Below are 13564 nucleotides of genomic sequence, written 5' to 3' on the forward strand. Positions count from 1 at the left end.
CAAAAAACCAGGTTTGTGTATCCAACCTGCCACATTGTATGAAGGATACTTTAGGTAGGGAGTAATTTCAACCCTCTTGTACTCAGACTTCTGTTGCTACAAAGATACCCCTCATTCCACCCCTAGACACAAAGTGCTCCTTCACCTTGCTCCCTGATAGAATATCTACAAAGCAGTGTCTGTGCAATCTGCTCAGCTTGCTGGGAAAAGATAGAAAATGTGGCAAAAGACCACCTGGGTTTAACCACGAGATCTTGCGAGACCTACAAAATAAAAAGGCGTCATATAAAAAATGGAAACTAGGTCAGATTACAAAGGATGAATATAGGCAAATAACACAGGAATGCAGAGGCAAGATTAGAAAGGCAAAGACACAAAATGAGCTTAAACTAGCTATGGGAATAAAGGGAAACAAGAAGCCTTTTTATCAATACATTAGAAGCAAGAGGAAGACCAAGGACAGGGTAGGCCCACTGCTCAGTGAGGAGGGGGAAACAGTAACGGGAGACTTGGAAATGGCAGAGATGCTTAATTACTTCTTTGTTTCGGTCTTCACTGAGAAGTCTGAAGGAATGTCTAATATGGTGAATGCTTACGGGAAGAGGGTAGGTTTAGAAGATAAAATAAAAAAAAAGCAAGTAAAAAATCACTTAGAAATGGCCTGATGAAATGCATCATGGAATACTCAAGGAGTTAATAGAGGAGGTATCTGAGCCTCTAGCTATTATCTTTGGGAAATCATGAGAGACGGCGGAGATTCCAGAAGACTGGAAAAGGGCAAATAAAGTGCCCATCTATAAAAAGGGAAATAAAAACAACCCAGGAAACTACAGACCAGTTAATTTAACTTCTGTGCCAGGGAAGATAGTGGAGCAAGTAATCAAAGAAATCATCTGCAAACACTTGGAAGGTGGTAAGATGATAGGGAATCGCCAGCATGGATTTGTAAAGAACAAATCGTGTCAAACTAATCTGATAGCGTTCTTTGATAGGATAACGAGCCTTGTGGATAAGGGAGAAGCGGTGGATGTGATATACCTAGACTTTAGTAAGGCATTTGATACAGTCTCGCATGATATCGTTATCGATAAACTAGGAAAGTACAATTTAGATGGGGCTACTATAAAGTGGGTGCATAACTGGCTGGATAACCGTACTCAGAGAGTAGTTATTAATGGCTCCCAATCCTGCTGGAAAGGTATAACAAGTGGGGTTCCTCAAGGGTCTGTTTTGGGACCGGCTCTGTTCAATATCTTCATCAACGATTTAGATGTTGGCATAGAAAGTACGCTTATTAAGTTTGCGGACGATACCAAACTGGGAGGGATTGCAACTGCTTTGGAGGACAGGGTCAAAATTCAAAATGATCTGGACAAATTGGAGAAATGGTCTGAGGTAAACAGGATGAAGTTCAATAAAGATAAATGCAAAGTGCTCCACTTAGGAAGGAACAATCAGTTTCACACATACAGAATGGGAAGAGACTGTCAAGGAAGGAGTATGGCAGAAAGAGATCTAGGGGTCATAGTGGACCACAAGCTTAATATGAGTCAACAGTGTGATACTGTTGCAAAAAAAGCAAACATGATTCTGGGATGCATTAACAGGTGTGTTGTAAACAAGACATGAGAAGTCATTCTTCCGCTCTACTCTGCGCTGGTTAGGCCTCAACTGGAGTATTGTGTCCAGTTCTGGGCATCGCATTTCAAGAAAGATGTGGAGAAATTGCAGAGGGTCCAGAGAAGAGCAACAAGAATGATTAAAGGTCTTGAGAACATGATCTATGAAGGAAGGCTGAAGGAATTGGGTTTGTTTAGTTTGGAAAAGAGAAGACTGAGAGGGGTTTCCAGGTATCTAAAAGGGTGTCATCAGAGGAGGGAAAAAAACTTGTTCACCCTTAGCCTCCAATGATAGAACAAGAAGCAATGGGCTTAAACTGCAGCAAGGGAGATTTAGGTTGGACATTAGGAAAAAGTTCCTAACTGTCAGGGTAGTTAAACACTGGAATAGATTGCCTAGGGAAGTTGTGGAATCTCCATCTCTGGAGATATTTAAGAGTAGGTTAGATAAATGTCTATTAGGGATGGTCTAGACAGTATTTGGTCCTGCCATGAGGGCAGGGGACTGGACTCGATGACCTCTTGAGGTCTCTTCCAGTCCTAGAGTCTATGAGTCTATTGCAGTCAAAAGGAGAGGCAGTTGGTCACATGGAGTTAGCTCTTCCTTCTTACTTCCAGCTGCTAAGATGCCTTAAAATACAGGTAAAAATATATTCTCTGCTTCCCCCTAACTTTACTTTTCCAAGTAATTGCTATAGTTGCTCAAGAATGTTATGGGATGGCAAATAGGATGACGTGTTGATACAGAGATTGCCTCAGAGAAAATTAGGTTGACATTATGAAAAATGTTTGGACACCACTGTAGCAGAATGCTATTCAACGCTAATTCATTCCCATCAGCATACAGGAATATAAAAATACTTAAGCTATTGCCAGTAAATAGGAAATGACATGATAATGATCACCTTTGGGAACTGAGTAACGGGAGGTAAATCCAACAGCACATAATGAATGAAGCCATAATTATACGCTGCTTTGCTGGGTATTAAAATAGTCCTGAAACATTTTCAGCAAAAATAAAATCAGTCATTAGTGCATATGCAGAATCATGTACACAAAAGAATAGATTACTTCAAAATTAATTCACAAAAAAGTTAATCATATATGACTCTTAATGGCATTATTACCAGCTTCAGAAATCCTATTGCTGTAAACTCTTGTCTTTTCTGTCCCTACACCAATATTCACCATCCTCATGTCTTCACTCAGACTGTCAACTTGTTTAAAGTACTTATGAGAGTCTCTGTAAAAATTAGTATCCAAGCATCTCAGTATTCCTGTGAGGCATACAGCCATTACACTCATTTTACAGATGATAGAATCATAGGGTTGGAAAGGACCTTTGGAGGTCATCTAGTCCAACCCCCTGCTTGAGGCAGGACCAATCCCCAGACAGATTTTTATCTCAGTTCCTTAAGTGACCCTCTCAAGGATTGAACTCACAATCCTTGGTTTAGCAGGCCAATGCTCAAACCACAGAGCTATCCCTCCCCTGGTACACAGTTTAAATGACTTGCCCAAGATCACACAGGAAATCTGTGGCAGAGCTGGAAATTTAATGGAGATCTAGCGATTCCAGTCCTGTGCCATAACTATAGGATTATTCTAATAAATATTGCTGCCTTTGTATTGAGAGCTTTACCAGACATAGAGGTAACACCCCGCTACACCAACCTCTCTGGGTTTTCCCAGGATCATCCGTTTTTCGAGGTAGCTGTCCTGGGAAATTTGTAAGGGTGCTCAGTATACACTGCCAGCTGTCCAGTTTTATGGGCTCAGGATTGTCCCAGATGTCCCAGTTATTTGAATCTCAGAGGCGGCAACCTTAATGTACAGAAGAAGGCACAACCCAGGTTCCAACAAACAGACTTGAACTGTAGTAAAGTCACAGCCCACATTACATGTGCCATAACTGGACACAGCCAGTTACTTCCTATTGCATACTACTGCCAGGGCTTTTAGATGGATAGGCTAAGATTGTCAAAAATCAGAGCCAAAATGTAGGCTCCTAGTTCCATATTCAGGCATATAAATACAAGGCCAGATTTAAAAAATGCTGAGCATCCTACAGTTCCCTTTGAAAACCTGGCCACAAATTTATGCACCTGACTATAGATGTAGGAGCCTAACTTTAGGCACACTCCCTCTTTTTTTTTTTCCCCACCCACCTCCTCAATCTGATAAATTCCACTACACTAACTCCCCTTGGGGGCATGAAAATTTTTCTTTTTGTCTCTACTATAAAACACTGTGCATATCTGTGGTATTTTACATATGAGAATCAAGAACAATATTATAGGTGACAAAACTGAGAACTAAAAAATGGCTGTCAGGTCCTTTTGTGCAGATATTGATGTGAATGGCATGCAGGAGAAATCCCAAACCTTAGTAAAATGCCACTTGCTCTTTTCTTGGTACAAAATGTTTTTCTCCTGACTACTGTCAGATAGCCAAAGACTCTAGCACCTTATTCACCCTTCTTGATACCATTTCCTTCATATCCAGTTCTCAAATATTGTGTGTGTGTCACATAATGTTCTTCTGTAAGGAAAGGCCTGACAATGATTCTGCAGAAGCCAATTCAATTTATCTAATCTTTACATATTTAAAATGACAAAATTAGTGCAGAGAACGATGTGCAGAGCCAGCCAAGGAATGCTTTTATTATGTTCATTCTACAAGCCAAAGTGCTTGTTTTCAACTCATATGATTGATGCTTTATTTTTCTTTACACTGCTTACTTTGAATGTGTCCTTCAGTTGCAATTCATTTCAATATTCCCTGACATTCTGCACATTTGTTGATAGTTGCTGTTACAAGTTTCAGTGAGTATGTCTAAACACTAGTTTTCTCTGCATAATGTCAAAATCACATGGGCTAGCATTGGGCTTGGTTTTTATCATCAAAATGAAACTAAGTTAATTTCTTAGTATTCTCGGTGACAGATTTCAAGAACTGCAGTGGTATAAAAATCAGCCTAGTTTCAACATTTTAAAACACAGCATCATTACTAATGACAGGAAACAGCATTTACCACACTTCAGTACTACTCTATATCAGACACTAAGTTTTGTGCTAACTTGAAAGGTCTAGAACTTGTGGTTGAAATCCTGGCACCTATTGTTGAAGTTCTGCCATTGACTCAATGGAACATGGATTTTGCAAGGTATTTGAGAGACTGCCTTCTCCTTAGTGCTCCACCATGAAAGTTAAGATGTGCTCAGGACCTTTTGCTACTGATGCCCAGGTGGCAGGACTTCTAAAACTGAAGGATTGCATCTACGGAATTTGCACCTTCTAATCCAACAGAATGAGTTTGTCAACCTTCAGGGCACAAGGCAAGGACTATAAAGTCCTTCAATAATTATGTGTGAGAGAGGGGGTCCCAATGAGACAGTTGCTTAGCATATAGGGAGGACACTGGAACCCTGATTTTATTAAGTTACCCTATGGGGTAAATAAAATATTTTATAGTCATTTTGTGAAACAAAAGCAGCAACAATATGATACTACAAGTGATATGAATCTTTTTGTTTGTTTGTTTTTGGTTTTTTTTTTAAAGAAAACCACCACCCCTACATCAAGTTTTGAATCCACGTCTCCAACAGTGCACTAAGGAGTCATCATGAATTTACTAAGAATAAATCATGCCAAACCAGCTTCATTTCCTTCTTTGACAGAATAACTGGTTTGGTGGATAGGGGGAATGCAGCGAACATAATATACCTGGACTTTAGCAAGGCTTTTGAGACAGTTTCACATGACATTCTGTTAAGTAAGCTGGAGAAATGCAGGTTTGCAGAACTACCATTAAATGGATACATAATTGGTTAAACAACCACAAAAAAAGAGTAACTATTAAATGGAATGATGTCAGATTGGAAGGAGGTGTTGAGGGGGATTCCATAGGGATCTATTCTGGGTCTGATGTTATTTAACGTCTTTATTAATGACCTGGATGTAGGAATAGAGAGCATACTGATCAGGTTTGCAGATGACACAAAACTGGTGAGGGGGTTGGAAACACTTTGGTGGATAGAGCTAAAATTCAAAGGCATCTGAATAAACTGGAGAACTGGGCTATAGACGACAAATCAGTTTTACTGCTCCCCCTATATTTCGTTGTTTTTCTCCTCTCATCCCTCTGAAAATAAATATTTCCCTTTCTTATATCCATTGTACTTTTCCTGTAGGTGGGTGTGTTCACTCTGGTGCAGGGGGGGGAGGGTTGGAACAGGTGCCTGTGGGGTGGAAGGGATTTTTCTTGCTGCATTCCTGCGGGCGGCTTCTCTTGGCCAGAGCTGCCTGCAGAGCAGACTCCATCTTAGCCACAAGGGTGCTAAAATTACATCAGTACAGTGAAGAACACCTTTCTGAGGAGTAATTTAGTAGAGCTTGAGAATATGCCCATGGACTCTACTACACTGTGAAACTTCTGAGACAGGTGTTCTCTACTGTGAAAGGGAAAATAAATCTCTTTACTGCTTCTGGAAACCACACACCGTAGGTTTTGCCTAAGGTAGGAACATGGGCACGAGAGAGCTATTCTAAAAAAGAGAGGGAGAGGTGGCTCTCATAACACAGCTCTTTACATAACACTAGAAAGTTATAGGGGAATTAATATATTTGTCCTTTATGCAAATAATTACAACTATTCTGAATACAAAACATTTTGGCCCCACATCTAAAGGAGAAGGAGCTGCTGGTAGGGGACTGTGTGTGAGGGGTTGTCAGTTTTGGAAACTGCACCTGCTGTAGGTCCAGATTTGTTAACTTCATAGGCACACTGCAAAGCTCATTTCCCCCTCCCCCACTCTTTGTTGAGGAGCATGTGGGATGCTATCTATATATTTACAGGCAGGCCTTTTCTGTTGTGATTGTTCTCTGCAGTTGTACTTTAAAAAAATAATAACACTATTAAACATAGAAAATTACTTCTGGGTCTGGGTCAGTCATTCTGAGACATGTTTATTGTATCTTTCCATAATGACTATATTACATAAGAGTTTGATCATGTAGGGCTGCAGAGATTCTCAGATCAGTGTGATCTTACATACACCAAATATGATGCTGAGCACAGGCACAGTTGAATAAAGGAAACTGTCAGAGTTGCTTTGGCAACCTCAACTCAGTTTCCTTGATTTTGTGCATTTGTTCAGTGTAAGGCATTGCTTATACCGTACCTGGTTTTTGGTTTAAGGTCAACTTATTTCATAATGGAGTATGTTAATAGCTAGGTGAGACTTACAAGGATCCCACTGCACAAACATAACTTTACCCTCTATGCATTAAAGGTTGGAAAGAAAAAAAAGTTTAGCAAAGTGATCTGTATTCTTAGTCAAGATAGACCTCAATGATTGACTTGACTAAATATTCAGACCTAGTGTTCTGCTCAGTTAACACAGTGGGTTAACTATCTAAAGTCTGCATAAAATGATAAAGGTTAGTAAAAAAGGTTTATGAAATGAAAGACTAAAATAGAAAATGGCATTGGAGACAGTGTCTTCACAGCATGAAGAAATGTCCATTGTTGAAGCATGTTCTCTAATAAAACTTACCCCCGCCCTTACTTGATATGCAACCTGCTCAGGAGACAGCATGCTGAGGCAAATCCATATTTGTTTGATTTTCCCTTTCTCCTTTTTATGTTATTTCTGGTCACAAACTAGCTATTTTTAATTTGAAATCTCCTGTCAAATACTTACTGGCTACAGTCTGTGCCTCCTTCCCCTCACAACAATTTAATGTTTATCCTGACATTAAGATCATCTTATTTGTTCTACAGGAAATGCAAGACCCATTAAAAGTCCCTCCTCCCAGTTGGGTTTTACCTGTAATGACACACAAAGCAAGGTTTCCATGTTACCCACTTTGCTACAGACACCTGTTTTGACACATGGTTACCTTGAAGTAGGGTGACCAGATAGAAAGTGTGAAAAATCGGGACGGGGGTGAGGGTAACAGGTGCCCATATAAGAAAAAAGCCCCAAATATCAGGACTGTCCCTACAAAATCAGGACATATGGTCACCCTACCTTGAAGGCAGGCCTAGCAGGCATGGAGGTGGCTCTCTTTTCAAAGCCTATGCCAAAGCTATCATACAGATTAGCCGCATGAAGGTATTTTAAGCTACTCACCTTCCATTCCACTGATTATTTCATTTCGAGGTTACTTAATCAGCTAGTCCTGACTGGGGTAAGGTCTCAGGCCATGTGGTTTTCTGCTGCAGCCCTAAACTGTCACCTGCTTCTGGCACAGTTATTTGGTTCATACCTTCACAGCAGAAAAGCAATATTTTTAGATATGGTAAAGTAACTATGCTGGAGACTGGAAAAACTGAAGACTAGCTCTTTTCATTAAATGACCATTGCAGAAAAAACAAAAATACAACTACATCATCTACAGAGGGACGTCATCTACAGATATTTGCTGCCCACAGGCTCCTCCTCTGCTCCTGTCAACTGTCCCAGGGAATATGTCAGCTATTGGGAAGGGGAACCCCAGGAATTCTACTGAACAGGATCAGTCTGTCCCACTTGCAATTCAAGGGAATTAGAAGTAATATAATGAAGGAAGTGCAATGGGAGTCTGCATTATGATCTTCCCATTTGGAAGAAGGCTAAAATAGTGATTTTGGATGCCATTTCTCTCTGATAAAGGTTACACGTTCTGAGATTAACTCACCCAAGCCTAACTCCTTTACAAGTGTCTAACTCCTTTACAAGATTGTGTGCTAACTATACAACTAAGGGTCACCTGAGAAAGTGAAGGAAGATATCCTGAGACATTTCATGGTATCTGGTTACATGAGAAGACAAAGTTTTCACATTGTCTGCCTGCATTATATTCAAAATAGTTTACTCAGGCTCTTTCAAAGAGCATAGCCCAACACAGTTCCAGGAAAGAATGCTGACAAGACTAATAGCGAAGGAACAAGGAAGATAAAAAAGAAAACCTTTAAATTGTTTTGATAATGCATTGACTATGGATTGGGATAGTGGGAGCACAAGATGACCACTTCCATTTATTTGCCTTAAGGGCCTTCACATTCTCATTCTAGGGGAAGGTTAAAATATAGAATTAGATATATTTTTGACAGCTATCTAGGTTTGGTAGTATAGTAAGAATGGTGTGTGGGCAAGATCCCCTTGGGGAGCTCCACACAGCTTGAAAATAGGCCTTGATATGTCTGGACAAAGGGACCACTTGTGGTGATCCACCAATAACCTACACAGATGATCTGCAAGCATATTCTGAGCCCCAAGTGGTGGACTGCTTTCAGAAGTATAGATCTCTGCCACCCAGCCCCTGAAGGAGTCTGAGCTACACTCTGGTGTACTGGACCACATAAGTGTGTCCCAGAAGCCTTAAACAGTTTCTCACCATGCTGAGAGTACAAGCCTTTAAGTCCAGAATGAGGCTATGCATTGCATGACACCTTGCCTGAGATAGTAAGGCCCTAGCCATCGTCAAGTCCAAGACCACACTAATAAACTCTATTTTCTGTTCTGGCAACAGGAGGCCTAGTGCATCAAAGGTGGATTGGATTATGTGAATGCTGACCACCACCTGCACAGAAAAGGACTGCATCATGACTTATTCTACATCCAGTGTAAATTTAGGCTCTAGATTAATAAACATATTATGACTGAAAAAAGTGGACATGTCCTATTCATTTTGGAAGCAGACTTTCAAATATTGTAGCAAGGAAGACAGCGCAGCTGGTTGTCCTAATTCAGGGTCTGTCATGGCATAAATCCCCACTCTGAACCTTAGTGTCCAAAAGATGGGGTACAAGCATGAATTCCTCTAAGCCTAATTACCAGTTTAGAACCTGTAGCACTGCCACCAATCAGGAATTACAGTGCCTGGTACACTCTGGTCCCCCCAAAACCTTGCCCGGGGACCCCCAAGACCCAGACCCTCTGGATCTTACCACACAGGAAAGTAAAACCTTTCCCCCACCGTTGCCTCTCCCAGGCTTCTCCTCCCTGGGTTACCCTCAAAGATCACTGTGATTCAAACTCCTTGAATCTTAAAACAGAGAGGAAAATCCACCTTCCCCCCTCCTTCTCTCTCCCCCTCCCAGATTCTCCCTGAGAGAGAAAGTAATCCTAACACAGAGAGAAATTAACCTCTCTCTCCTCCTTCCCTCCTTTCTCCCCACCAATTCCCTGGTGGATCCAGACCCAGTCCCCTGGGATCTCACACCAGAATAAAAAAAAAATCAGGTTCTTAAACAAGAAAAACTTGTAATTAAAAAGAAAAAAACAGTAAAAATTTTCTTTGTAAATTTAAGATGGAATATGTTACAGGGTCTTTCAGCTATAAACACTGGGAATACCCTCCCAGCCTAAGTATACAAGTACAAATTAAAATCCTTTCAGCAAAATACAAATTTGAACTGCTTCCAGCCAAATACACATTTGCAAATAAAGAAAACAAACATAAGCCTAACTCGCCTTATCTACCTACTACTCACTATTCTGGACATATAAGAGACTGTATCAAAGAGATTGGAGATAAACCTGGTTGCACATCTGGTCCCTCTGAGCCCCCAGAGTGAACAACCAAATTCTAACAGCACACACAAAAACTTCCCTCAAGATTTGAAAGTATCCTGTCCCCTGATTGGTTCTCTGGTCAGGTGACAGCCAGGCTCTCTGAACTTGTTAACCCTTTACAGGCAAAAGAGATATGAAGTACTTCTGTTCTATTAACTCTTAACTATCCGTCTATGACAGGGTCTAATGGTGGAAAGCCAGGGTCTCAGAAATTAAGATACTGCAGCCCTCAATTTTTAAGCAGGGAGGGATAGCTCAGTGGTTTGAGCACTAGAAATCTATGAATCTGTTAGCATGCTAAACCGAGGATTGTGAGCTCAATCCTTGAGGGAGCCACCTAGGGATCTGGGGCAAAAATCAGTCCTTGGTCCTACTAGTGAAAGCAGGGGACTGGACTCAATGACCTTTCAGAATTCCTTCCAGTTCTGTGAGATAAATTAATTAATAATATATGAAGATATACCTAATTTAAATAGCACAATGATTTACTCATTCAGTAGTTTTCAAAGACACGGCCCATTATGGATCTATGCCAATCCTTGGATCAAAACATGTAACCAGACCTCTTTAATGGGCTTATTAACTGAAAAAAAATACCAAAAATATGATCAGGATCTAAACAGTGAACATGGCAATTTGATACAGTCAATTTATAACTGAACTCATTTACAAGTATAATTGCAGATGTTACACAACGAGGGTCAGAGAAAGAAAGATGATTAAAAACAATGGAATGAATGTGTGATCTCAGTTACATTTTCTAGACAAGAAACATGGATCAACAGTCAAGAACTCAACTAAAACCACAGATCAGGGCTTGACTGCATGGGCAGAAGTTTCTGAGCAGTCTTCAAAATTCTACCCAAGCGATGCACTTGGAAGATACTGTGTGCATGAGTGTGTGTATTTACATAAACATACATCAACCTGAATTTATCATTTGACAAATACTGTGCATGGCCCCAGTCTTGTAAGCAGATCTCTTTGTGTGATCAGGGCTTAAGTATATACTATATATAACATATAATTACTATCAAATTAATGTTTTCCCCCATCACCACCCTCCAACCAAAAAATCCACCATTTTCATTAAAAAAAAATCATTACACAGGTGCCAGAATGGGATGGGGAAGGGAGGCTGAAATATGCAAATACAAATATTACTTATCTAAGCTATGTGATTGGATTTACTTCCATATTTTAAATTATTTCTGGTTAAAACATACACCAAAGCCATCAAACTAGTTTTAACCTCTTATCTTCTAGATTCTCTCTCAGCTCAGTGTATTAGTACCACATGAAGAGTATTCACCACCCCAACACACACACACTTGTTCTGAAGAGTCCTGAACCCTATTATCTTATACAATACTGAAATGCTTAAATAACGACTTTGCCGCCCCCTGAGGTTAGTGATTAGAAAATAGAATGTCAGGAGACTTGGGTTCTATTTCCAGCTCTGTCATGGGTTTAATCTGTGCCCCTGTTTCCCCAAACTGGAGCTAATAATGCTTACCTAGTTCACAGAGTGTTGAACTTGTTAACATTAATTAAAGCTTCACAAGGCGTTAGAAGTCCATGGTGCGGGAGGAGGGGTCCTACAGAAGTGTCAAGTACTATCCTTGTGATTACTACTACACTCACCCTCCCTTCTCCACCATTTAGAGGCAATCAGCAAAGTTCTTTACCTTTTTTCATGTTGTTTCTTCCAAATGACTCCAACAAACCAAAGATTCATCCTAACATTTGTAGCACTAGATTAGCTATTGACCAGCTCAGTCTGCTTCCAGTTGCATGTAGTCACTACCTTATACATCCAGCTGACTGTAGTTTTCTCCATTCAAGCAGCTCACTCTTTATTCCAGTCCATCTTACTGACCTTGTGTAACGCTGCAGCTTTCATAAGTGTAGGTGCACTATGCTCATTGCTCTCCCTTCCCCACCCCCACATCAGCTCTTGTGTTACACTCTCAAGAAGTGTTATGTAATTGTGGAGGCATGTTCTCTGTCTTACTAAAGTATTTGCCTTTCCGGTGGTTCACCGGCAACAGATATTGTGCTATGGAAACTACAGTTCAACACAATTGTATTAAATCACTACATGCAGCTGACACCTCTGTTCTGCGCCTAATGAGTTCTCCCAGTTTCTTTCATCATTGCTGAAGCCAAAACGGATCAGTTTGTAGTTCCTGGATATTCCCTATGGGTAAACTGCTTTTTAAGTCAACCTGCCTTAGTATCATTCAATACATTTTCAGATTTCAAGGCTACACTGCTAATTAAAAGGTCTACAGTGCCAATCAACAACATACAGTTGCCATCACTGTTGTCACAGTTATATTCCAAGTATAATTAAAAATGTTAGTGTCTCAGCTGCGATAGTGGGGTAACTGTTGGCAAATGTGGACTTTTTAATGGTAACCCCAGTTACCCCTGCCAATTTGTTGTGTCACTTGTAAGAATTCAGAGATGTCTCTGATTTGAATTTCAGTATGATTTTATCAGGCTTCAGATTTTGCAAATATTTTTCCATTTGTTTTGGCATGAGCCTTATTTCCTCTGATATATTTCCTAGTTAAGGAAGAAGAAAATATGTCTGGCATTTGCTGTCTGTCTATCTTCCTCTGTGAAGTCTGAAATAAATAATTCATTATATTTCTTTTTATCAGTCTCTATCTTCTCCGTCAATAATTACCTTGGTTATCCCCTTGAGGAGCTACTTTAAAAATGTCTTGTTGACTTGACTGGCTGTTTAATTTTCCCTTCTTTCTCAAAGTTTCCTTTTCTTACCACATTTAGATTTATTTTTTATTATTTCCCAGAACATATTCAAACTCCCTGTCCCAGTAAGTGCAACAATTCATCACCTATATAGGCTTCCTTCATATGCCCACCGAGCACTCATACTTGTGAAATTTGTTTGGGTATGTGTCAAGACGTCTAGATTTTCTCTAATCAAGCATCAAGGATTTTTTCACATGAGTTGTGATGACAAGCACCTAAAAGATATGACATCAAGTATTATGGTTTGACCAACCTGAGCTTTTCAGGTGATGGAATCAGTAAATCAGGAAGAATTATTCAATACTTGGTGCACTACCTATACTAGCTGTAAATCAAGTAATGGGTGTTCAGAGGAGACTCTTGAATTTTACCCCTCTCCGTCAGCTTTAAATACTCTTAAAAATTTAATGAAAAGGCACAGTTCTTACAATTTATCTATTGATTCTTGTATATAAAGGCAGTCTATAAAAATGTAACAGCTGTTAAAAGGATAAACTGGACCATTGTTCTTTGGCAAAGAAAAAGCATGAGAACAAAACTCACACTGCAGTCATATATTTGAAACATCCATCCTCAGGGCTAAAGCTTGGGGAGTGA

General features: G+C 40.0%; 1 protein-coding gene across 5 annotated transcripts in view; it reads right to left on the minus strand.

Annotated features, from left to right (window-relative positions):
• The window catches only part of SGIP1 (SH3GL interacting endocytic adaptor 1), a 142373-nt gene that overhangs the window by 95436 nt on the left and 33373 nt on the right, over nucleotides 1–13564 (minus strand). The window lies entirely within an intron of this gene.

The sequence above is a fragment of the Gopherus evgoodei genome, chromosome 8 (assembly GCF_007399415.2).
Source record: "Gopherus evgoodei ecotype Sinaloan lineage chromosome 8, rGopEvg1_v1.p, whole genome shotgun sequence".
Classification (NCBI taxonomy): Eukaryota; Metazoa; Chordata; order Testudines; family Testudinidae; genus Gopherus; species Gopherus evgoodei.